The 25,005-nt window shown below is 41.4% G+C and overlaps 1 protein-coding gene across 12 annotated transcripts in view; it reads left to right on the top strand.

The window, feature by feature from the left end:
• The window catches only part of ELMO1 (engulfment and cell motility 1), a 620,389-nt gene that overhangs the window by 422,367 nt on the left and 173,017 nt on the right, over positions 1-25,005 (top strand). Inside the window, exon 1 of one of the 12 annotated variants that reach the window (XM_003896096.5) lies at positions 16,169-18,100. The exons of the other annotated variants lie outside the window; for them this stretch is intronic. The gene's annotated coding sequence lies outside the window, so the exon portion shown is untranslated. Of the gene's footprint in view, positions 1-16,168; positions 18,101-25,005 lie in introns of those variants that run through there. 12 annotated transcript variants of the gene reach the window in all.

Raw genomic sequence — 25,005 nt, 5'->3', positions numbered from 1 at the left:
CATTTTTCGAAGTAGGAGCTAAACACTGATCTGCCTTGTTCAACCCACACACTGACCCTCCTGCTCTGTCACCAATCATAGAGCCAAATCATTGAGTCAAACAAGGCCGAAGTAAGGACAGAGGTTGAGAGGCCAGAAGAGGGTATCAAAGTAAGTCTACATTTGGCAGTGGTTCCCTCCCCTCCCCTTCTTTCCCTACCCTTCCCTACCCTTCCCTTCCCTTCCTTCTTTCTTTCTTGTTTTTGAGACGTTGTCTCATTATGTTGCCCATGCTCATCTCAAACTCCTCACCTCACACAATCCTTCAACCCCAGCCTCCCGAATACCTGGGATTAAAGGTGTGAGCTACCACTCCCAGCATTCCAGCGCCTTTTTGGCAGTCATCACAGGGAGAAAAATTTACGTTAAAACTTGAATTTGAGAGATGATAATTCCAAACCGAATTTCTTCTTCTCCCCGCCTCCTTCTTCCCTTTATTTTCTGATTTCTATGTGTTTTCTTCCTATTCTGGTAAAGTTAAAAATAATGGATGCTCAGGCCAACTGTGTAGGAGGAAGTCATTTAGGCAGGTAATCAGCTCAGATATCAGTCAGACCACTGTCTTCCTTAGGTAAGTGCTCAAGCCTGCAGCTATCACTTTTGGCAACAACTCACTCAGATGCCCCTGAGATGTCCCTCTTGCTGTGTCCCTAGGAATACCCATACCCTAGAACTCATCTCAGTGAACTGCAGTTGTCTGTCAGGCTTCCTAAGAGCAGAGTCTTGCTCTTTCTCTATTCTGAGTATCTAGCACCATGCCTGGGATCTAGAAGGTACTCAAAGTTGCTGTCTCACCACCATCATACATACAGCACAGCCACATCAGCATTCCACATCTTGGTTAATGGGGTCACTATCCAACTTACTCTTCAAACGCTATTCATTCTTTCAACAGATATTTATTTGTGTCTACAACACAGTGTTTGTGGTAGACACTGGGAATACAGATGTGAGCAAGACAGGATGGTTCCTGCTGTCGTAGAGCTGGCAGTCTAGTAAGTTTCTACTTAGAAATTTATGGGCTAGTCCCTCTTTGTGAAACTGATTAGTGGCCAAAGTCAGTACAATCACCACATGGTCCTTTATGTTTTCATCATTGCCTCAGTTTCTGTCTTCCTCTTCTCTCACCCCAATGTGATAGATTGAATGGCTGGTCACAGTTCTTCACTGCTTCATGGTAGTAGAATACTTCCACATGCTTGCCATGACCTCATGATGGGTGAAGTATATTTCCTCCACCCTTTGACCTTTGTCTTGGCCAAGTTAACTTGCTTGGGCCAGTGAGATGTGCATGGATGTGAAATGAGCAGGAGCTTGACTGTTGCTCAAGTGATTGAGCTGGGCTTTTGCACTTCTGCCATCATCATGAGAACTACATACCCCTGGTAGCTACTGCTCCTTCATTATAGGTCCCAGAATGAGATATATGGAGCACAGTTTTTCCAGTTAGCCCACAGAATTAGAGCTTGAAACAGCCACCTCAGCTGACCTGTAGATCTGTGAATGTGAGAATAACTTCTTACCTGTTGGGGTTGTTTGTTACACAGCATTAATGGTGACAATAGCTGACTAAGACAGCAACTGTTACACCAACTTATCTCCCAGCTTGGAAACCTTTCCATCTTCCAAATCTCCTTCAACACAGATCTGACCATACCATTCTTGCTTTTAAAACTTCAGTGGCTGTTCATTCCCTGACTCATTAAATTTTATGGCCTTAGCAAGATGTTCAGATTTATCTTTAATTCACCTAAAATACTTTTTCTGCTTTATCTCCATATCTTCCCCTGCACCTACCCTAGGCTCTACCTGAACTGCCCACCATTTCTTGTATGTGCAATTACATTTTCATATCTCATTCCCTCTACCAGGAACATCTTCCCCCATCTGCCTGTTGAAATTTTACTTATCCTTTAGGATTTTGCATAAGTGCCACCTTAGCGAGATAATTACCATCTCCCTTTTATTCAGAATGAATTTTTTTACATCTGCTCCCACAGCATGGAGTTCAAATTTTTTTGGAGAATGTCTTCTAGCTCTGTAGTAGTTGTTTATTTTTAAATCTGTCTTCCTAAATAAAGTCAATATATCATTGGAAGCAAGAGCTAGATTTTATGTCTTAATATCCTCCAGGTACTTTTAAGTAGTATCTGCTCAAATACTTGGTGTTCAGTGTTGAATTAATTAATGGCCAGAAATGTTTAATTCAATGATCATTAAAAATGGTCCACCTGACCAATAAGCTAAATTCATATACACCATCTTAATATGGGGTGGCCACTGTTGTTCAACTTCTGAAGGCCATGGGTATTTTGGAATTCCACACAATAAAGAATTTTCTTGCCCCAAATGCCAACAGGCCTGATTGAGAAACACTTCTACACCCCTCCATCAGAATCTCTTCGGATGCTAATACTCTGAGGAAGTTATGAAATGATTTTGCCATCTGTTTCTTAATAAAAATGGCAGTTGTCATTTTTCTACGTATGTAGCTTTATACAAGGTGAATAGAAAGTTTCAAAGACATTGAACTTTTGCAAAAGAAACTGAATTGTTATTTTTCCAAGAAGATTGGTTGGAACTCCTTGTTAAAAAACGTGTGTGTATGTGTGTGTGTGTATACACATATACATATATACACACATACATATATATATGTATCTCCCTCTGTTTCATTTTCACTTCCACTCATTTATTATATTGCTCTTAGACCTGCTTAACCCATGTACTCTGGCCATTCCAAGAGCACTGTTTTTCCCACTAGCCTTGTTTCCAGGCCAGTGGGAAAAATAACATCAGTAATGGTGCTTATTCTTTCCCAGAATGGCTGCCGAGAGATCTTCCAGTGCAAAGAACAAATGTGACTGTCAACCTTCCATCCCATGTAGGGGACGGGGGCTTACCCAAGCACGCCCAGGAAATGTGTGCTTGTGCAGCAGGAATGTTGAATCACATGTGTGAACACATCATGTCGTTCACAAAAATTATCTTTTGTATTTTACCTTTACCTCCTAGAGTTCTCTTAAATTGGGGGAAAAAAATGCATCCCCCTTAGAATGTCATAAGAGTGGGAAGACCCAGTTCTTGCCTCAGTGAGTGTTTTAAGTGCTGGAGGCAATCAACTTCCCAGAACTCTTCTGGTCCTATTCTCCTTATTTCTCTTCCACATATTTGTTTGCGTGGCTTGGCTGGATCCGAGGTGTATGGCATATGGCTTTTTGCCGCTTGAGCTGCCACAGAAGTAAATGTCATTGGCACATAATGCCAGATTTCCATTTTGTGAATCACAGAGCACGGGATTCTGTCCGAAAGCTCCCTGGCCACTATGTGTTCTTAAAGCAGAAGTAGAAAAGGGTAAGACCCACGCGTCACACAGAGATGCTTTTCCTATTAAAATGCATTTATTGCCACAAAAAGTGTATATAAAATGGACATATTTTTGCCCCAATGTGTGTTTGAAAAAGCTTCTTGGCTTGCTTTATTGTGGTTTTGGCACTGGGCAAGCCTGGACATTTGCTTCCAAGCCTCAACTGAGCAGATGCTGGTTGGTCAGGGATTCAGATGGATAAAAATTTGCTTGTGCGTGTACCAGGAAAAAAAGGCTGTGAGTAAAAGATATCAATGTTTTTTGGATGCAGTTTACCAGAATATTTTATTCGTTAAATTTTCAAGTTATAAAAGCTTTTAGGCTGATAATGGAGACCTGAAGCTGCCACAGATACAGCCTCAGCCTTTGCTCCCCTGCATGACTGAGGAATCAAGAGAGGGATTTGCAGATTCACACACACACAAAGGTGACATGGAGCCATATGCAACTGCCAGTATTGGACTGTTTTTGTCCAACAAATACAGCAATTTCAAATGGCTCAACCAAAAATTGTTGTACATTACATGGAATCAGCGGTACTTACCCATAAGTATTCACTGTTGATTCCTGACACAGTCTTCTTCTGTGTTATTCATAGTACCTATTTCTCTTTCATGTTCTCTTATTCTGTGATCATTTAGCTCACCACAATAAGTTGTAGTAAAGTCTAACAGTCAGGAGCATTGGCCCTGGACCCAAAGAGTGGGGTTCACACCTTAACTCCTTTGTTTACTTGCTGGGTGAGCTTGAGCAAGTTCATTGCCCTGCCCTGTATCCCAGTCTCTCTGTCTAGAGACTGATCGTCATAGAGTTGTTCTGAGGGTTAAATGAACCAAGATTAGGTGGAACCTCATGAAATGGCCAATATTGGACCATTTCTGAATTACAAAATGTGTAGTTCTGTTCCACTCTTCTTAATAAATGAAAAGCATTTGGGGCTATCCCCGTGAGGGAAATGACATGAAGATCACACAGCACACACGGCGCTCCAGATGAGGCATTAGAGAGGCATGGATTCTAGTCCAGCTCTGCCTGTGACCTCCTGCGTGACTCGGGGCTTTTCTCCTATCCTGCACTCACCACCCTCCCTTCTAGACAAGGCTGTGGCCCCGGGGATGGCCTCCTTCTGTGCTTTGAATTCCATCCGCTCTCACCTCCTCTGGGGCTCTCTGTCCATTATCACTTTTAATCTTTGCATCATTAGTCTCTTCCTCTCACACGCGGTCTTCTCACCAGAATATAAATAAACACAAATCTCTCACATTTTTAATAATAAATAAATGATTTTCTCAACCCCCTATTCACCTGTGCCCCTCCAGCTTGGTTTCTGAAGTCATTGCCTCAGTTTCCCAGCTCGCTTTTTCATGTATAATCCACTGTAGCCTGCCTTCTGCCCGCATCGAGAATGTAACTGAGCAAAAGAAGAGAAATAGGACTCTAAAAAGAACTGAAATATAGTATCAGTCCTTGAAAACCTCTTTAGCCACAGAAGTCACTGATTTTGACAAAGAATGACCTCCGATGGACAGTTTTAAATCTCAGTCTTGTTTGCCACCTTTGCAGCCCTTGACCCTGTGGGCCACTCTCTCCTTAAAAAAATTTTTTTCCTGTGACTTTGGAAATGAACATACATGCAAGATAGATATAGATATACAGAGACAGATACAGATACAGACATATATATATATATATATATATGCATACAATGCACCTAAGATATATATACAAATGGCACATTGAATATATATGGAAGAAATAAAATAACTGTTGTTGTTCCAGTTACTAGCAGTATTTTTAGAAAAAAAAATTAAAGGGTAACTAAAAATATAACTGAGCTCAAGAAAAGAAATATGACTCCAAAGTGCATTAATATATATTTTGAATACTTGAAAACTTCTGTAGCCACAAAATACATGATTTGTAAGAGGCAAGTGGGAATTGAGAGGAGTCATTGAGTTTGTTCTAAATTTAAGACTGGAAAGAAGTCACATTGTTATGAATCCCCACTCTGATGAAGAAGATAGACATCAAAAAATTTATAAAAATACATCTTTTATCCCTTACACCTTCATGCTATTTGTATCCTCCCCCACCCCCATCTCTTGTCTTCAACCTAAAAATATACCCAAATCATTCCTGTCCTTAAACAGTATTTTCCAACCCTGTTCCTCTTTCAAGTTCTTACCCAATCTCTGTCCGTCTATGCACTGCCAAATTTTCCAGGAGAGAATGGCATCTCCACTTTCCCACCTCCTCGCCTCGAGGTGGTCTGATGTTCACCCACCCCCACCTGCTGCAATTGCTTCATTTAGCTCAAGGACACCTTCTGATTGTTCTTGTTCATCCTCATCCCTGGCTCTGAGGCACTGGCTTGTGTTTCCTCCTGTGCTTCCTGGGATCCTCTCCATTCCTCATTCCCATGGCACTGACCCCTTTAGCACAGGCATTTCCCAAGGCCCTCCTCTTTTCCTCTCCTACCACCGCCTCCTCCCCACTTTCAACCAGCATCTGAGGCAGACAGAATTCCACCCTTACCGTCTTCTGAGCTCCACCCCTGTGGATGGTCTGCAGACTCCTCAAACTCGGGATGTCCAAAACTAAACTCTCCATTCTCATGGCTTCCTTCCTGCTGCTGCTTCTGTGGGCTCTAACTCCAGGAGTGACATCACAGTCCACCCCGTATCTCGGACTTGAAATCCAGGAGTGATCTCTGGCTTCCCTACGTTTTCTCCCTAATAGGTCCCCAAGTCCTACTGATCCGCCACCGTATGAGAAGGGCCACCTGCCTTTTAATGCTGTAACTCTGCTTTTCTGCACCATTATCTCAGCCCTGGTCTCTGTGCAGGAACACACGCCAGCATGAAAAATCAATCGGCTTTTGTCAGGCCGTAAATACCACCAAAAGAAAATCTAACGGTGTTGTTAAGAGAGAAAAAAACAAAATCATTTTCTTCTCTCCTGGAAATAGCTTAATTTTTTTTTTCTGGTCTTAAAAGAAATCTTATTGCTCTCAAGAATCACTTTCTCCTGTCATAGCTTAGCCACCCTGTGCCTTTCACTTATGGACTCAATTTGTTCTGTATCCTGCCTTCCTGCCACCATCATCTCTTGTGTAGACGATGTGTTTGTCTTTTAATTGGTCTTCCTAAATCTGGACTTGACCCAAGCCTAAGTTCTCTTTCCCCTAGCTGCCAGAAACACCTTTCTAGGACACAGCTCTTCTCATAAGACATCTGTCTTCGAAAACCTTTGGCTCTCTCTTCTTCCAGCAGGATAGCAAAACTCCACATTCTGTCCTAAACCATTCTTCCAAACAACATGCCTATTATGTCTAGCAGCACACCTCCTACTAACCCATCATTACTCATGCTGAGTGCCCAGCATGCCTTGCACTTCCCAGTATCTGTCCCTGACTGTGTTCCCTTAGCAAGGAGGAACATTCACTCTTTCTGATGAAAATCTGTCTGTCCTTCAAGGTCCAACTCATGGGCCCTGCCGAGCCCCTCCATGGGGACAGGAGTAATTTTCCCTCTTAGGTTCACTTTTCTTCCCCTCTCCTGTAGCACTTAACTTAGCCATACACCAAGTTTGGAAACTTATTTTAGCCAATTATCTTTGATTTAACTGGGTTCCCATTCGTTCTCTGTCACACCTCATGGCTATCTTGAGGCAATGCTGCAGAATTCCAAAGGCTTGAAAATCATGATCTTAGATTATGGGTATTATCTACTCTCTCTCCTTCTTGTCTCTACCCCTAAGAACTAGGACTGATTCTTACTCACCTTTCTACCCCAGAGTGCCTATGAAGAAGAAAGAAAGAAATATATATGGGCTTAACAAATGTTACTTAAATTGAAGTTTTATCCTATTGTTGAAAAAAAAAAAGCTAATAATGTTTATTTTTAAATCAGCTGATAAGGTCTTAAAAGGAAAAAGCACACCCTAGAACAAACTTTGCAACCTACAGAACAAACTGAGTCTTACGGACTCATTTTGGCATTGAATGGTGTTGTGTGGCTATGTCAGGAAAAAGAGTGATTCTTCGAGTGGCAATTTCTTTTAAGACCAAAACGAAAAAAATTAAGCTATTTCCAAAAGAGAAGGAAAAGGAATACTTTTTACTGTCTTAAAAACATCTTTGGATTTTCTTTTGGTGATATTTATTGTCTGACAAAAGCCAATTGATTTTTCATGCTGGCATGTGCTCCCGCACAGAGACAGGGCTGAGATGATGGCAAAGACTTCCCTTCCCAGACCACGCTGGGTTGAGGCTGGAGTCCTGGCTTCCAGCTGTTTGTGAGGTCAATTACACCCCTCTGCATGGGGAGAAGACCTGCACTTCCTTCTGCAAAACAGAAAGGAGGAATTGGCATTCATGACGATGCGAAAGGATGCCCTGCTACCACTTTGCTGGCAGAAACCTTGACATTTCCGTAGAATTTTAAGAAACTGGTTGAGACAGGGTTCCTTTGGCTCATGATCCTTTGACTCAATGTTGGAAATTCACCAACATTGATTATCTCATTTGTAGAGCCATCCTGTATAGTACAGCTATTTAGAATTATAGTCATTCAAGGGGGGAAAAGCAAAGATGCGCATATAGATGTTCATTTCATTGTTACTTATGAGTGAGAAATTGAAAATAGCCCAACTATTCAACAGTGGGGATATGATAAATTAATTTATGGATACATTTATTTCTCTGTTAGAATTTTTTTACTCATTCAGAATGATATTCATGAATAGTATCTAAATATCAGAAATATGTTTTGTACTATATTAAATGGGAGTACAGCAGCATGCAAAATTATATCTCAACTAATAAAACTACAAACTAAAAAGGGTTGAATGATTTGTTTTTTTGTTTGTTTGTTCATTTTTTGTTTGTTTGTTTTGTTTTTGGTGGTGGTTGTTTTTTTGAGACAGAGTCTCACTCTCTCGCCCAGGCTGGAGTGCAGTGGCGCAATCTCAGCTCACTGCAACCTCCGCCTCCTGGGTTCAAGCGCTTCTCCTGCCTCAGCCTCCTGAGTAACTGGGACTACAGGTGCATGCCACCATGCCCAGCTAATTTTTGTACTTTTAGTAGAGACGGGGTTTCACACTGTTGGCCAGGATGGTCTTGATCTCTTGACCTCGTGATCTGCCCACTTTGGTCTCCCAAAGTGCTGGGATTGCAGGCGTGAGCCACGGCACCCAGCCGGGTTAAATGATTTTAATGATGGCTTCTATGATGTTGGGTTATGGGTTTGAAAGAAAAATGGTTTCTTTTGCATAGTGTGATTAATTATATTTTTCTTTTACTATGTTTTTAATGTTCCCCATCTTCGCTACCTATCATGTATTACCTTACGATCTCTTTTTTAAAGAAGCACTTTAAATTATGTGGGTGTAGAACTGGTACTAAACTTCAGGTGTGGTCTGATCAGTGGTGTCAGTCTACGGGGAATTTCTTTATCTTGACATTCCATGTTATAAATTCAAACTAAGTTTGTGTATTCTTCCTTGAAATAGAGCATGGGTTTGGGCCAGCTTTGCCAGCCCAGCTAGTGCCCAGCATCTTAGCCTGAAGTTGATTGGTACTGAGATCAAAAGCCCTCTCAGGTTTGATTCAAGAAAGATTCATTAACTGGAAGGAAGTTCTAAGCAGATGTGACACCCTTGAAAAAGTAAGCCACATTGCAGACAGAGCTGGACCCAGTATCTGGATTGCTTGTGAAATGAATTTCTGAAAGGGGTAGTGTTCAGTAGTGCTTCTCAGAGCACCCTAGTCCCTCTCAGACTGGGATTGCAGGAGTGGGAGGAGGAAGGAATGGGAGACAACAGGGGATGAGTCTTTTTGATGTTTTCAGATATCCTCATCCCATGGCTGTACCTACAATGGTGGGTAGAATGACAGAAGTACTCAGAAGAAGGCTTGTATAACCTGTCTACATGTAAGGTTTGCAGTAGGATTTTGTCTTGTTGTCTAAGTTATCAGATATATCTAGAGATGGTATTCCTGGTGTTGTATTAGTAAATCCAGCCTTAAAGATTCCCAGTATTGGGGAGAGCTGTGAAAAGAGATTACTGTGCAATAGCCATAGCACATATATTGTATGGAAAGAATGCAAAGGAAAAATTACATAGAGGAAGAACTTTAAGAGAGCATCATAAGAATAGAGGCTCTCCAGGTGAGCAGAATAGAGTCTGCTTGCAAAAGATATTAAATATAATGAAATTCATGAACACAAAATGTAATAAATGGAACTTTATTATTTTCAAGATATTAAGGCTATATTCTTGGGTTCCCAAGACTTGAAGGAAACACAAGGCAACATGTTAAAGTGCATTATCTCAGGCACTTCCTAAATATTACTTGAATAAATGCACGGACTCCTCACTTCCCAACTGGGATTTTTTGAGTGTGAAATATGTTTTCTCAATGTGTGTTCGAACAGCTGAGAGGTCCAACACAATAGACTCTCACAAAACATAAGCAAGAGCACTTATTCAAGGTTCAATGTATGTGATTATTTGAAAGATTTGCTTCGTCATTCTCATGCTTTTCATTGTGTGGAGAGAATTGTAGGTAATGCATTTTGGAAACCATGTTCTATATTTAGCTCAAGATGACTTGGTGGGGGCAGGGATACATTTTTGCATTGTATATACATGGATTGGTTATTATACTTCAGGGCCAATTTTTATTTTTATTATCAAATTAACTCCTTTCCGCAATTAGTAGCTAAAAGTTGCAGGCAAGTACTGGACAATAAAATGGAATTATATTTTTTTCTAAATTTATTTTCTCCACAAATTAGTTTATAGAGCTTATTCTTGGTGAAAATGGAGAATAACCTGTCAAATATCATTTGCTTAGGGGTCATGGTTCACATTTCAAAGCTTCCTTTGATTGGAAGTATTCATAGAAAGAGAACAGTTTGAAGCGATCTGGCTTGTACATGCTGTTGCTATCGAAAGATGGATTTAAGAACAGCAGAAAAATAATATAATATTTATCAAATCTCTGGGTGAGAAAGGATTTAAAAACTTAAAAATGATAAATGAATCAAAATCAAAAGATAAAGATCAACTGGTTTGTCCATATAAAACTGTTGTACATTAGAAAATAAAATTAAAAAGCAAAACAAATTGAGGGGGAAAAAAAAAAAAAAGAATAGCAATCCTGTTTTTGTGATGGCAGTGCTGGTTCGCTAAGACCAGGTACACCCTTAGTTAGTTTGTTTAGAGAGGTTATGGGTTGTTGCTGATATTCATTGTGTGACTGGCTTCTGATAAAACCAACTTACTACCAAGAACCAAAGTTAAAACAACTGGGTTTAAACAGGACTCACCCTAGAATTTCATATGGTAACTTATTGGGCCTCTGGGTACACTCCCTTTGTGGTTCCATATCTAGCCCTGTACAGACCTCTTGGATCCCCCTTTAAGCCTCTCTGCTTTGTCCACCCCCTTCAGAACATGATCTCCCTGGAACTGACTGCCTTTATCTCTAGTTTCATCTCCAATTTCTGCTACTACTTCCTTGCTTGCCTGGGTAAGCTGAGTTTGCTTGTGTTCTTGACCTTGTTGGTTTCTGTCTTATTCATCAGACCCTATATTCTTCCCTGCATCCCTGGTGCACCCTTTTCTGTTGTGGCATAATCCCTGTTGTCACAGGAGACCAGAATGCATAGGTTATCTGTGAGCCTTTTCATTTGATAAAATACCTTTGCATCTGTGAGAAGAAAGAACAGAAAAAGTAAGGACATCAAATGTTTAACCATTTGAGAAAACATGGTGAGCCATGGGTTTAATCTCTACACATTGCAATTAAATTAGTCCTCTAATGAGAATATCAGAAACTAGTTTTTTTCTTGAAAGGTAGAATTATTTGCATGTGAAATGGGTGTGTTTTGGAATTAGAAGAGGTTTACTTATTCATTAGATCTGAAAACCAAAGAGGATGTGATGAAGCTTTCCTTTTCCTATGGCAAAGAAGCTGTTTCTCATTTTGCACCATCTAAAGGATATCCTACCATTGGCCCAGTCGCTTTTTGTCACCATATTGCCAGTGGATGTGCTTGGCAAGACTGAGCTGACAATTTTGGCATTTTCATTTTTCCTTCTGGCTTGATTTTTCATCAGCCTGCAATTCTGGAATTCATTTCCATGGTATATTTGGAAAATTCAAATCGGCAAGTGATAAACTCAGAATTTCACCAACTATCCCTTTGAAGGCTTTCAGAATGATCAGAGATGCATCATTTTGGCCCTTGTTCTTCAGGCCCATATTCTTCTGGGTCAGCCCATTCACTTATTAGGTCTGTGATGCCCCAGGAACTTCCAGACCTTGACTCTCCAATCCTGTGAATCCAAATCATGGTCACCTCTCTGAGCCTGGTGCTCTGGAAGAGGCAGGAAGGAAATGCATGGGGATCTGTTTATAGATGGGTATGCATTTTGTGGATCCTGGTGTTATTTCTTACTGTTTGTAGGTACCACTTACATGTTAGGCATTTTGTGGGTAATAAAAAGTAGCAAAGCCAGGGAAATAAAGTTCATATTAATGACTCATATTTTATAACTCAGCCTTAGGATGCTTGGGAACAATCCCACCTGCTCCAGCTGCTTGCCTGGGGAGCTGTGAGGCCACAATGGGGTGTGCTGCTCAAGGTGCTCCACAGATAGACACTTGAGTTTGAATCCTGAGTGCCCCACTTACTAGATGGCAACTGGAGACATGTTATCTGAATGTCTTGGGCCTTCGTTTCTCCATTTGTAAATGGGGCCTTTTATAGCAGAGGCCCATGGTAAGCACTGCATCTGCATTTTCTGTTACTCTCCTAAGCTTCCACAGATGTCCAGGCTTATCACAGAGAGCTCAGCATCCTGGGACCAAAAGATAAAGTGACAGTGTGGCAGGGTTTGCACATTCTGCTCAGGATCATCTCTCCATGAAAGTGAGGAAAAGAGATGCAGGTGCCTATGTATGGGAATGTTTCTATGGAATATTATTGATATCTCCCTTTGAGGATAAAAAGAGTTGTAAAAGGTCTCCTATGTTCAGTTGCAGTTTTGCATATGTTTTGGTTTTAAAAATGCACCATGTAAAATGATCAGAGATAACTATACTGGTCAGCCCAACATCTAGAGAAATATCTCTCCAAAGTCTCTTGAATGAAATAAAGGTGTCTCACTGAGCCAGTAGTGGCTGCACCTCTGACCCATTGAGGAAGAGTCCCCACTTCTTACCTCACACCCTTGGGAGATACGGTCTGATGCAGTCTGCACTGAGCCTGTTGCTGTTATGGAAGCGATGTCAGTGTGTTTTGTGTGTGTGGGCTCATGCATGTGCACGTGTGTGTATGAGGGCATTCCATAAGAGGGCTGAGATGTAGGTGGAGAAGCGCCTAGTGCATATACACCCTACCTGTTTGGAATTTTCATGAGGCTGTGTTTGACCCTGATGACCTCCCTCATAAGAATGAATTAATCAAACAAAAATGGGTTGCAGCATAGCCATGTCATAAACTGTAGAGACCATTACCATGACCTTCATTGCCAGCAAGGAGCATGCATCCTGATGAAATGGATACTCAGTGGAAGCATCCAGTTTGGGAACAGGAGTTGGAAAATGAAAGGAATGGCTATAAGTGCCACCTCTCATAGGGCCCAGTGAATGGAATCCCTTCATCTGCCTCTTAAAGGCTCAATATAAAAGGTGCTCATTTCAGTTAGGACCTATAAGTGAACTAAGGAGAATTTGGACAGCCAGTTTAGAAATTATTCTATAACAGTCACTATATTTTTTTATTCAAAAATGCAGGCATACCACCTAACATTCTTTTTTGATTTGTGAATTTATTTAAAAACTATTACAAATGTATAAGAATTACATCAGATTTAGTAATAATACATTCAATAAATCATGTTTATGGAAAGGAATAAAATTTCATGAGGTTGAATCTGCCCCAAGACAATATGGGATAAATGGTACTGACAGTGCCTGCTCCAAGCAGAACAAAGGGTACCGGTTGTAACGTGTAAGCAAAATAAAAAGGGATTTCTTCTGACTTTTATTCAGATGCCCAGGGGTGATTCCCACCCCACCCCCTGAATTTTCTAAGTATCTGATACTGTGATTCCCTTCTCCTTTCTGTGGATAGCACATAGTCAATCTGAATGTGTTCAGAAGCTGGATGATAGGCTACCTGTCATCCATGTGGAGCCCGTGGAGTACAAGTCCATTAGGTGTATGCAGAATAGCTTCATGCCAGTTCTTAGGAGCTTGACAAGCAGTCATCCAAATATCATGCTAACAAAATCTGGGTTTCCCTCTTTTTGAGGCTCCCCAGCAGCTCTGTAAGCTTGTATATACTCTTTTCATCACAATCTAGAGTGGGAAAAAATCGCCAGAAAGGCCAGGTTAACTAAATAGAGCACCCAGCCTGTGATCTCCTTAACAAAACCACTGGACAGGATCCCATGGAAAAATTCTTTGGAAGTTTCCTCAAAGATGCTGCTATAGCTATTTTTTTGTGAAGCAGCCCCTCTAAAAATATTGATGAAGCTGCTTATTTTCTAGAACTAAAACCATGACTAGCTAGGTGAATGAAAGAGCTTTTACTTGCTAACTTTTGAATAGATGAGGGGGAGAAGGATTGAAGGCTAAAATCAAATTATCTGTTTACCTTGCAATTTTGTATTAAAAATGAGTTTTTCAGGATAAAAATTACCTTAAAAAACTTTATGACATTTCACGTAGTGTCAACAATAATAATACATAGTCTTCCTACCTTATTGCTGATGGATCTAATAGCATCTGTATTACCTCATGAATGTGGTCTTTACAAACTTGCACGCTCTCTCTTCATAAACCTCCTTACTAGGATAACTACTAAGCGCCAGACTGTGCTGTCTACCCACCCTCCACTTTAACTTTGGATTGTATGATACAACCAGAATTTGCAGTCATTCAAAAGAAGGATGATCTTACTCTCATGTAGATGGTCTTTTGTAATGGTTTGAAATAGTGAGACCCTCTGTCCCATTCTCCAAAATAATGCCTTTTTCCATTTTGTACGTGGAAGATTACTTTTGGGGTAGTCTTCTCCTCCTTTACGAAAACATCTCTTAGCAGTGATTCCTAAACTGTGGTGTGCGTAAGAAGCCCTGGAGTGCTTGGGAAAATATTCGTGACTCTACCCCCTGAAATTCTGGTTGGGGAGAGATGCATTTCCCCCCAGGAATCTGCATGTAATGAGAATTTCTAATGTAGTTGATCCTTGTGGATCACACTTAAAGAATCCAGAGCTCAAATCCTTTGATTCAAATCCTGGCTCTGCTACTTTTTTTGTTGTTGTCATTTCAGTCGAGTTGCTTAACCTCCTTATGTCTCAATTTCCTCATTTGTATAAATAGTTGAATGACATCTCACAGGTCTTCTGGGAGGATTAAATTGGTTAATCTAGATAAAGTGCTTAGAATGCACGGGATTATTAACTGCTAGGTTAATTCCTGTATTATTAATTGCTGAATTATTAATTGCTGGATTAATTCCTGGATTATTAATTGCTCAGTAAATGTTAGCTAGATCAACCCAACAAATCAGGGATGTCTTGAAATAGATTGTTTCAATCAGGTTGGTATTCTGTTAATCTGTCATTCAGCTCAACTGAGGAATATCTTGGGTTATGTTGGTACGTTAGGAGGGGCTAGGAGTCATTTAATGGAGCGCTGCAATGGGTTGTCATTGCTTGTAGAACAAGAACCAGACTCCTTAACTTGGTCTCTAAGCATCTGCTGGTCTGATCTTACACTGTCCTCCCGGTCATTCTCACTGTGATCCATTCACATTTGGCTTCTTTCAGGTTTCCAAAGATGCCATGTTGCCTCCTAGCTCACATGTGTTATTCCTTCTGTTTGGGTCACTCTTCCCCTCACTCTCAATTTATTAACTTTTACTCTTCCTTTAGATTGTGGCTTGATGTCACTTTCTCTGAAATGCTTTTCCTGATCTCACTAAGTGATTATTTGTGCTAAGAGAACACAGAGTTAGTAGCTCTGTTTTTATACCCCATATCACAGTTATGCTTAATATTTTTGCCTCCTCTACTAGAGTCTGCAGGTTGTAAGGTAGAAACCTTGTCAGTTTGTCGTATCACTAGCACAAGTGCCTGGCATATAGATACTTGCTAAATATTTGTTGAGAAGATAATTAAATTTTGATTGAGGAAGACTTGGATGGAATGATGGTTTTGTCATAAACAGTGAGGATTTGGACACCCTTCAAGAGGATGGGATGGCAAAGGCTGGGTGTTCCCATGGTAGAGGAGACTAGGCAGGATGGGTTAGAGGAGATGTTCCAGAAAGCTGGTAGAGAAAACCTGAGCCATCCACCACCCTGAGGGTGAAAGTTGTCTGGGCAGAGCCGAGAAAGATTGACAGTGTTGGCAGTGGGTGCTGCACCTGGGTGAGACTTTCTTCCTACACTTAGTGGCATAAATCGACAAAATGGAAAACCAGCATTCAGATTCTTGAAGGTGCAAATCCAACATCAAGACCAATGGGCGGCTGGGCATCGTGGCTCTTGCCTGTAATCCCAGCACTTTGGGAGGCCAAGGTGGATGGATCACCTGAGGTCAGGAGTTTGAGACCAGCCTGGCCAACATGGTGAAACCCCATCTCTACTGAAAATACAAAAATTAGCCAGGCATGATGGCACATGCCTGTAATCCCAGCTACTCAGGAGACTAAGGGAGGAGAATCGCTTGAACCCGGGAGGAAGAGGTTGCAGTGAGCCGAGATCGCACCATTGCACTCCAGCAAGACTGTCAAACAACAGCAACAACAATAACACCAGTGGGGTATAGCTGAGCATTTGGAGTTGGATGGATATGGGGTTTATACTGAGCTTCATTTAGGAAGAAAGGAGGCCGAGGGCTACTGTTGCTGTTTAGACAGTGGATGTGTGGTAGATGGACAGTTCAGCTTGGCTTCAAGAATCAGAAACACACGAAGAGCAGGTCCCAGCCTCCTCAGAAGCCTCATCTGGGTCATTATGGGCTGAGGGTCCCAGGCTTGCAGAGACCTTTAAGGAAGAGAAGGTTCTCCTTGAGGTTGTTATGATGCCAAGGCAGATGACGATAGGGCAAAGTAATTCCTTTCTCTCTAACATAAGCCCAGATCAGTGCCTTCTGTGACACTTACCATTTTCCGTCAATCTCTGTGGAACTGAGGGCTTCCGCAGACCCCTGAATGAGATTGCCACCTTATGATCCCCCTCCTGAGTCTGACCAGGATGTGTAGCCATTCACTGCTCAGTGGCGGCCCCTGCTGTTAAGGAGAGAGATGGCAGCACATTCAGAGTTGGTGACATTAATTCTAGTCATGCAACCCGGGGAATTTGGAGCAAGCAGGGGAGGAGTCTGAGGGTATGAAAATGGGCTGAGAAAATCCAGGGAGATCCCCAGTGTTCAGGGCGCCTTGGTGAGGTGCTAATGCAGAAAAGAGCTGGGCCTGAACACTCCGTACTTACAAAATCTTCCACAAGCTGCCAGTGTAATCACTTCATTCCAGAGGTTTGCTAGGAACCACCGCAGTGCCCTCTGAGGAATACCATTGAAAACTTTAACTTTTATTTGCGGAGCTCTCAGGGCTGTTAGGCAACAAATATTTTTAAAGATGTCCCTCTAATTCTCTAGGTTAAAAGTTGCAGTCATTTTAATTAGGGATGGAGGCTGTTTATGTTTGTTTACATCCTGGGTAGGAATTAGAGTATGGATCCTCCCAGTAGGACCCCTGCTGGGATGCACGCTGGAATGCTTGCATTCCTGGTTATGTGAGCACCCCTGGTGTGTATGCGTTGTGTGTACATGGCAAGGTATCGCGAGGTGGTTCTATGACATTTCTGGATAAAAACTGTATGTGAAGAGAAGGTAGGAGAAAGCAAACTCACAATCAAATAAAAGTAGAGAGGGGGAAGAGATGAGATTGCAGTTGATTATGGGTCTGGCAGCAGATGTTCTACACGAATCCAACTCGCTGCAGCCAGTCTGTTTCTATGGCAACAGAATCAGTAATTATTGAGCCCAGGCACTCCCCCCTTTCTCCCAACAAGGTGGAGGCTGATGAATATGAACTATCTCCAGCCCATCACCAGCTTTTTCTTTTTCTTCTTGTCCTTATTTGTTTTTTAGTTCTTTATAAGAAAAAACGGGGGATATTGAGAAGTACCAAGAAGGGGAGCTATGTGTTTATTGACAAAAGAGCATAGGACACTAAAATAGAAACGAAGTTATTATTTTTCTCTTGTGATACTCTAAGAGAAAAGCTCTTCCTAGAAAAGCCGATGATCTCTGAAGATGCTAAATAAATGAGCAGGAGTTTCCCTGAAATGGAGGCGCCCTTTGATTGGCTGATCTTTCCTCGACTCCTGCCAATCGGAGCATCCCTGGGCTCCAGCTCCATAAACATAAGCAAAGCTACATGCTTATTCCTCTGGACTTGGAGTGTATACCATTCAAAGGTGTGCGGCGGGTCTCTGTTCACATGGCTCAACTGGAAACCTGTTTCATGAACAAGCTTACTCAGGAACCATCTGGTGGTATTCCGGCACATTGTTCTTCAGGGGGACGACTCTAAGTCGCTTTGTGGTGGCAGCAGCTTAGAATCAGTATTTGTGGTTGGGAAAGATGGACTTACGGGAGCTTGGTGAGTAAACCTCCATCTGACACATCTGTCCACTGGTATTAGCAGCCTGAGCTAAATGTAGCTTTGTCCTATTGTCTGCCGAGAAAACTGAATTGGAACAAGCACATGGAAGAGCGGGCATTCAAGGGTTCCCATGATGTAGGAGACTCTGAATTCAAAAGACTGCATGCTTTGCTTTGGTCTGATCCGATTTGTAGTTGACTGTACATTATACTTGGACATTGGTTGTCTTGTTAGGATTAGTGTAAGGAGCAGAGTTCTGCTTTATTTCCCTGGGTGTCGATGCATTTAAAAAGAAAATGCTTTTAAAGCTACATTAATAATAAGAGTCAACCCTGTGTTTTGCTAGGAAGAGAGAAAAGGGTGCAGGCACGGAGCCCGGAGCTCCTTGAATGTATCGCTGGTGTTTGCATTGTGAAGAGAAATGTTATTACAATGGTCTGTCAAACACTTCTTCAGATCCCCAGCCACGGAACGAAGCATCTCTTCTCTGTGTGCCACTGTTCTCTGCTTGGGAAATGTGTAACTGAGCTAGGTCATGTCCTTTCCTTCTTTTATGAAACCTGTCTCCAAACTGAAATGTGTTTTTTAATTAATTGCAAAGATAAATTGAAGTGCAGTTGGAAAGATTTTAGCAGTCAAAAAGCATGCTTCAAAATGACTCTATTTTGCATCCTTTCAAACCTCTGAAAAACCAGAGAGGGTTTGCAAAGTTATATTCAAGGATTGGCTCTCTGCCAGGGAAGGGATGCTCTGAGCTATTGCTCTGCTCCCTGGGGTTTAATTTTCTGACACTGGTGATGAAATTTTCAATTTCGTTGGGTAGAAACAGGAAGAACTATAAACAGGCAATGGAGGGGCAGCGTGGGGAATGAGAAACTCTTCGCCTGTGGGGACCCTTCTAGCTGCAAACTTAAAAATGTATGTGGCAAGATGCAATCCAAGCACAGAGCAGGATTCCAGACCAGCTATAATCATTCTGAACGGGGAGGGGAAAGGTATTGCCATTGGCTTGGGTGCAGAGAGTGGGGGATGAAGTTGGGGCTTCTATCTCTGCCTAAGATCTTTTCCCCTGTTTGTCTCCTGATTTTGAGGATTCATCACGGTTGCTTTTTTTAAAATATGTGATTTCCTGTCTTATGTGCCTGAAAGTGTCATAGCACACTTGATGTCTTCTATTTACAGTCCACTTGACTTCAAATAATGGAGAGAGGAAAAGAGAATGAAGCATTATCATCTGGTTTATGAAGAAATGCACATGAAATAGTCAAACAAGAGAAATCTTATTGGTTTGTCCTTTTTAAAAAATGTCCTTTTGCAGAGGAGAATGTTGTGGGTCTTCACGTGGCTCTAGGATAGAATTTACTTTATCCTAAATGGGACCTGTGAGGAATGGTTAAAGAAACAAAAGAGCTAGGAAGCTTGCTCCTGTAGAAGACTCAAGGCAGGGTGAGGGCGACTGGGTGTCTGGGAGAGACCTTCTACTCTGTCTGTTAAAGAAGTAGGGCTGACGTTGCAGGAGAGGGAGAATTTCCTAACTGCAGGTGACAGTGCATCAGGGACACCTGGTCACTTGACAAGGTCAGTGACCTGTTTGTTAGCTGAAGGCCTTTCTAGAGATGTAGGCTGCTCTCTGATCCCATGAGGCTCCAGATGGCTGCATACATTGAGAATTCTGCCTGACTGGAAGAGCTTGTGTGCGTGTTAACTCTGCCTGCTGCACCACACTCCTCAGTACACCTCGATGCTCGGTTTTGAGGAAGTCTGGTTTCTAGAGGATGTGCATTAAGTGACAGTCAGCTCCTTAGAGTCAGTGTCCATTTTGCCTTGGCCCCTTCTCTCCCCCAGTAGTGTCACTTTACATGAGTGAAGTGCTGGCACCTGTTGGTAAGAATGAGAGAAGAAACCAGCCTTTTATGGAAGCAGTAAAAAATGTTTATAAAAAAAATTCTAAAACAGTAGTTCTTAAGCTATTATTGGATCATGGAACTCTTTAAGAATGTGAAAGCTATGAACCTCCTCTCTGCCCACCCCTCCCAAATGCATTCATGCATAAACACATAACACTTTGATTATCCGGCATTTTAGGGTAAAGCAAGATCCCTGTCCTGGGGGAATAGCCAAGAATGTATCATACCCTGAAGTTCATCATCTCCTTCTTTTCATATGGGTCCGCTAAATGCTGCAGCCCCATTTCAATCTGTCCTGACCATTTAATGTGTGCCAGGCACTGCTCAGTACATTTTATATGTAGATATAATAATACATTGAATCTGCCAGCAGCCCTAATAGGACTAATGTTTTTTGCCTGTTTTAGATGAGGAAATTTAGTTGCCAAAATATTAAGGACCTTGCCTGTGTTTATCCAGCTAGGAACTGACAAGTGCTTGGTGTTTCATGCATGTCGATGTACTTGTTGCTATGTTCATATATGGAAGGAGAGTGAGTAGATAGGGGAAGATGGTTTCATCAACCTGTCAGTCTGTCAAGTGGAGTCAGACCACAGGTAGTTGAATTAAACAGTCATCACAATAATTAAAGTCAAATTGAAAAGGCATTTTGGGGTGGTTGGGTGAATTATTAATAATACTATTTGAGAAGTTTGAGCTAAGAAAAAGCTCATCACAAAATTCCCCATTGGTTGCCCCTTTATGTTACGTGCGATGCACCATCTCATTCCTGTAGCATTTTTACCTAGTATGATTTGGGTCAGTTAACCTAGGAGACCAGTTCCTCCTGGGCCATCTGGGAGAGGTGACAGGTCACCAGTGTCCCATGGCTGCCCTTTGCTTGCATTTGCCAGGAATGATTAGCAGTGGCCAAAGCAATGGCGAGGGTGGCAAACAACCAGGAACCACCAGGCAGCCAGTTTGGGGGTGCCTATGAACTGCAATGGCTGCAGGAATCACCAGGGCTACCATGCTTTCTCAAGACCTGTGAGCAGGGGAGGTGGGCCCAGCTCAGAAATAGAAACTGTGTTCCTCAGAGTTTGAGGGAGAATTGGTGACTGCTAGGGCAATGTGGAGCTGGATGGGTGTGTGAATCCTCCACTCCCGATTCAGCCACTGCATCTCCCCTTGTATCTGTTTTATAAATGGATTCACAATGAAGATGTAACAATAAAAAATGAGAAGGAAGGGGTTAGGCTGCTAGAAGGAAGAAGAAAAGCTATTCATCTTATCAGGATGTCTTATCTGATATAAAAAAATAAGCAAGATTGCAATGCTAAGTGGAAAGGAATCTGTAGGGGTCATGGTAACAGGTTTTTACGACGTGGGTTCTTGGCTATGCTTGCTAGTTTGTGCACTTTCTAGTATTATACTAGGTATGTAAATGTGTAGAAGACATTTTAACAAGTGTACAAAAAATGTACTACAGGGACAATATAGCAGATCTCATTTTACATCGATGCTGTCCAATGGAAATATGATGCAAGTTATGTATGTAATTTTAGTTTTTCTAGTAGTTCACCTGAAAAAAAGTTAAAAGAAACAGGCCAGTTAATTTTAATGATATGTATTATTTTACCCACAATGTCCAAATCATTATTTCAACTTTTCTACAAAACTACACATTTTCTACAAAACTATTTTTCTACAAAACTACAAAATTTCTACAAAACTATTAACAAAATATTTACATTGAATTTTTCATGTTAAGTCCTTGAAATAGGACATGTGTTTTACATTTACAACACAACTCAATTTGGATACTGGATTTTCACAGGAAATCTGTATTTAGATCTCATAAAATTCATAGTTAAAAAAGTAGATTCATGTGCACAAGTTGTTCCAAACATACATCAAAGTTTTCCAATAACTGAATTGAGTATTGGTTTTTAAATTTAAATGAGCTAAAATTAAATAAAATTTACAATTCAGCGGCACAGTCATACTCACCACACTTACTCACCAAGGCTTCCCTAGCCACGTGTTTAGTGGCTACTCTACTGGATAGTGTGGCACTAGGATCTCAGAACATTCCTCGCACGCTAGGCCAGTAAATTCTCTCACTCCATCATCATGCCACGGCACCTCTATCTCTTTTACCGCCACAGGGTACCTGGACCACCTGCTCTGGTAACAGAGAAACAGAATGTTAGTATTCACAAACATATTAACTTTTGCTTTCACCATTGCTCATAGTGAACTCAAGATGGACAGCTGAATCTTAGTTTCTCCATTACACTGTTTGGCAAGGGGGGATTAAAATAGTATGCTGTTTCCTCTTGCAGAAAGTCAGTACTCATCCATCTGTGGCATTTCTTTCTTAATCCTTACTTATCTTGGCCCTGCTATTTACTGTGCTCTGTGGCCCCCTCTGTCAACTCAGTATGGAACGTGGGTTTAATTTTAATTATAAACAAACCATAACTGAGAAGGTAACTCTGTTACAAGCAGATAATTCTTCATGAAGACAAGTATAAATTCAGGCTAAGGAGTGATTTAATTGCTATCATCTCATTCAATTCTGCAAATTTTGTTGAGCGAGAAAATATTGACTAAATAATTCTTTCAGTTAATTTGGTCTTCAAATCCGTGCCTTCAATACCAGATATTATCCTATATCTTCACTCCCCAAAAGATTTATTTTAATGTAAAACTCACCATGAAAGAGTAATCAATCTCTTCAATAACTACATCAAAACCATCCTGCAAAGCCTTCCTAGAGGCAACTAGTCTTAGTCTTCTAATGATGTCCCCAATTGATGATTTTACCCAAATCAAATGGACGAAATGAGTGAACTTTGGAAAAGTTTAAGAGGACTGAGCTTAGAGTGAGCTTTGGCCTTCATTTGGCCTCCATTTGCCAAAGCTCACTCTAAGCTCAGTCCTCTTAAACTTTCCTTTAATAAAGAGCTCTATTAAGAATTCCACAAAACATTAAGAAAAAAAAAATTCATGTGGTTGAATACTATCTTTCCTATCAGGAATGCCTTCTGACCCAATGGTCCCCATTTCCTGCATTTTGGACAGAATTCCAAAGAATGCCTTGTGAATGTTGGTTGGAGTAAATTGTGTGGGTCCTTTACAACTTCTTTCTTTTGATAATATTACTTAACTTTTTGTAGTGAAGCAACACTGGTGGAACAAATAGATTAAACCATAGGCAGGGTTGAATATCAGGGCAAGATGAATTGCTTTGCATGTCTGCTGATTTTCAGCCAAGCCAAGGCCTAATACTCTCACTCATGAGTGGAAATTAGTGATTTGGGATTTCAGTGAGTGCAGAGATGCTGAGAAGTAGCTGAACATCACATACGTAGAATTATCATTACAATAAGTATCTTTGGATTACCACAGGATTTGGAAGTCTGCTAATTTGCTAGCTCATTTCAAGCAATCTGTGATATTCTAGAAATAACGACTAGAAAAGTATTCATATGATGACGAGCAGTAATCTAGAATCCAAGGCTTTAGAGTGTGGTTTCTAGTTTAGCAACTAAGTTTTGCAAGTTATTTAACCTTTGTGATTCTCAGCAACTTTACATGGGTAAACTGAAGTTTAGACTTGGTGACTTCCTATGGCATATATGTGTCAAACCTCTGAACTATCTATCCGTCTGTCTTCTGGCGCCCATGTTCCATTGAAAATAACAATCTTTCCCGGTGTATCCAGATCGAGCTTCAGAATCCTTCTTAACACAGCACTTAGTCAACCACTAGTGCGATATCAGAATTGTCTTACAGCTGAAACTGATTTTTCATCCCTCTCCTATGTCCTTGCTTCAGCTCAGGGCCTTGTGCAAGACTTTGAAAAGAAGCATACAGGGAATTATCATCAGTATGCAGGGTTTTGGTGATAAGGCAGACAGCTCTTTACTCATCCTCTTGCTCAGCTGTTCCGTGGAGGTGTTGCCATCTGACAAGGAGGGCTGCAGCCTTGCACTTTGGGAGCTCACTTCTCTTTTCCTTTGAGCTGTAAGTGATGAGAGACCTGTCAAGGAGAGCTGTTCACTGGCATCATTCCCAGACCTGGAAGTATAATGAAATAAAGTTTCTTTCCAACTTGGATGGAATTCTTGCAGCTGAACATTTAAGATAGCATCTGGGGCAGTTCTGACATCCACTTGCCTGGTTGGAAAGAAGCACCCGTCAGCTAATGGAACTCAGGCCTTCACACTGATAGCCCAAGTCAGGCTGCTCTGGGCAACTCAGTTCTAACTAGAGTCTTCCAGGTCACAGGTCCCAGCAGGTGAGATGGAGCCCCCTCCTTGCCTAATGAGCCAGCAATTTGAAGTCTGCATTTCAGAAACTTTGTCATATACAAAGAGGGATATCAAAGCAGGAGCTGGTTTGAAAACCACCAACATTGGTACTGTCCCTAAACCTAGACTACTTCATGCTAAAGGTTCCAGGGCACTCTTTCTAGTACCATGAGGGTAGTAGCAGGGCCACACCTTTTAGCTTTAGAGAATGATGGCGGGATAAAAGCCACATCCTAGATTCCCTGAGCCAGGGTCAAATATCTGGGCAAAGCAGGCATAAGAAGCTTTGCAAAGACCACCTTAGGAGCCATCCTTCTGTCGCCTCTAAAATTTTCTGAGAACTGGGTAGAGGGACTCCTTAATCTCTCTGAACTTTAGCTTCCTCATCTGTAGAAAGAGAAGTAGATACGTTTCCCATGAGGCTGTTAAATGAAAATATGAATGATGTCTGTGTGAGTGATTACTAAATTAGAATATGTATGTGAGGAGAAAATAGTCTGATTCCATCCCTTGGGTAGAAGCCATTTATTTTTCACGTCTCACAGAATGTCTAGTTCTGCTCTTTTGCCATGGAAGGGTCTCTCTACTTTCAGATTATTCTCCTAGATAATCCTGAGACACCACTCCAACCCTGCTAGCATTGGAGGCCACCCAGAGGGAAAGGCACTACACTTAAAACCCAGGGCCTGGGTCAAGT

The sequence above is a fragment of the Papio anubis genome, chromosome 4 (genome assembly GCF_008728515.1).
Source record: "Papio anubis isolate 15944 chromosome 4, Panubis1.0, whole genome shotgun sequence".
NCBI classification, from domain to species: Eukaryota; Metazoa; Chordata; class Mammalia; order Primates; family Cercopithecidae; genus Papio; species Papio anubis.
The sequence above is the reverse complement of the archived record's forward strand: the minus strand, read 5'-3'. Positions and strand labels throughout refer to the sequence as shown.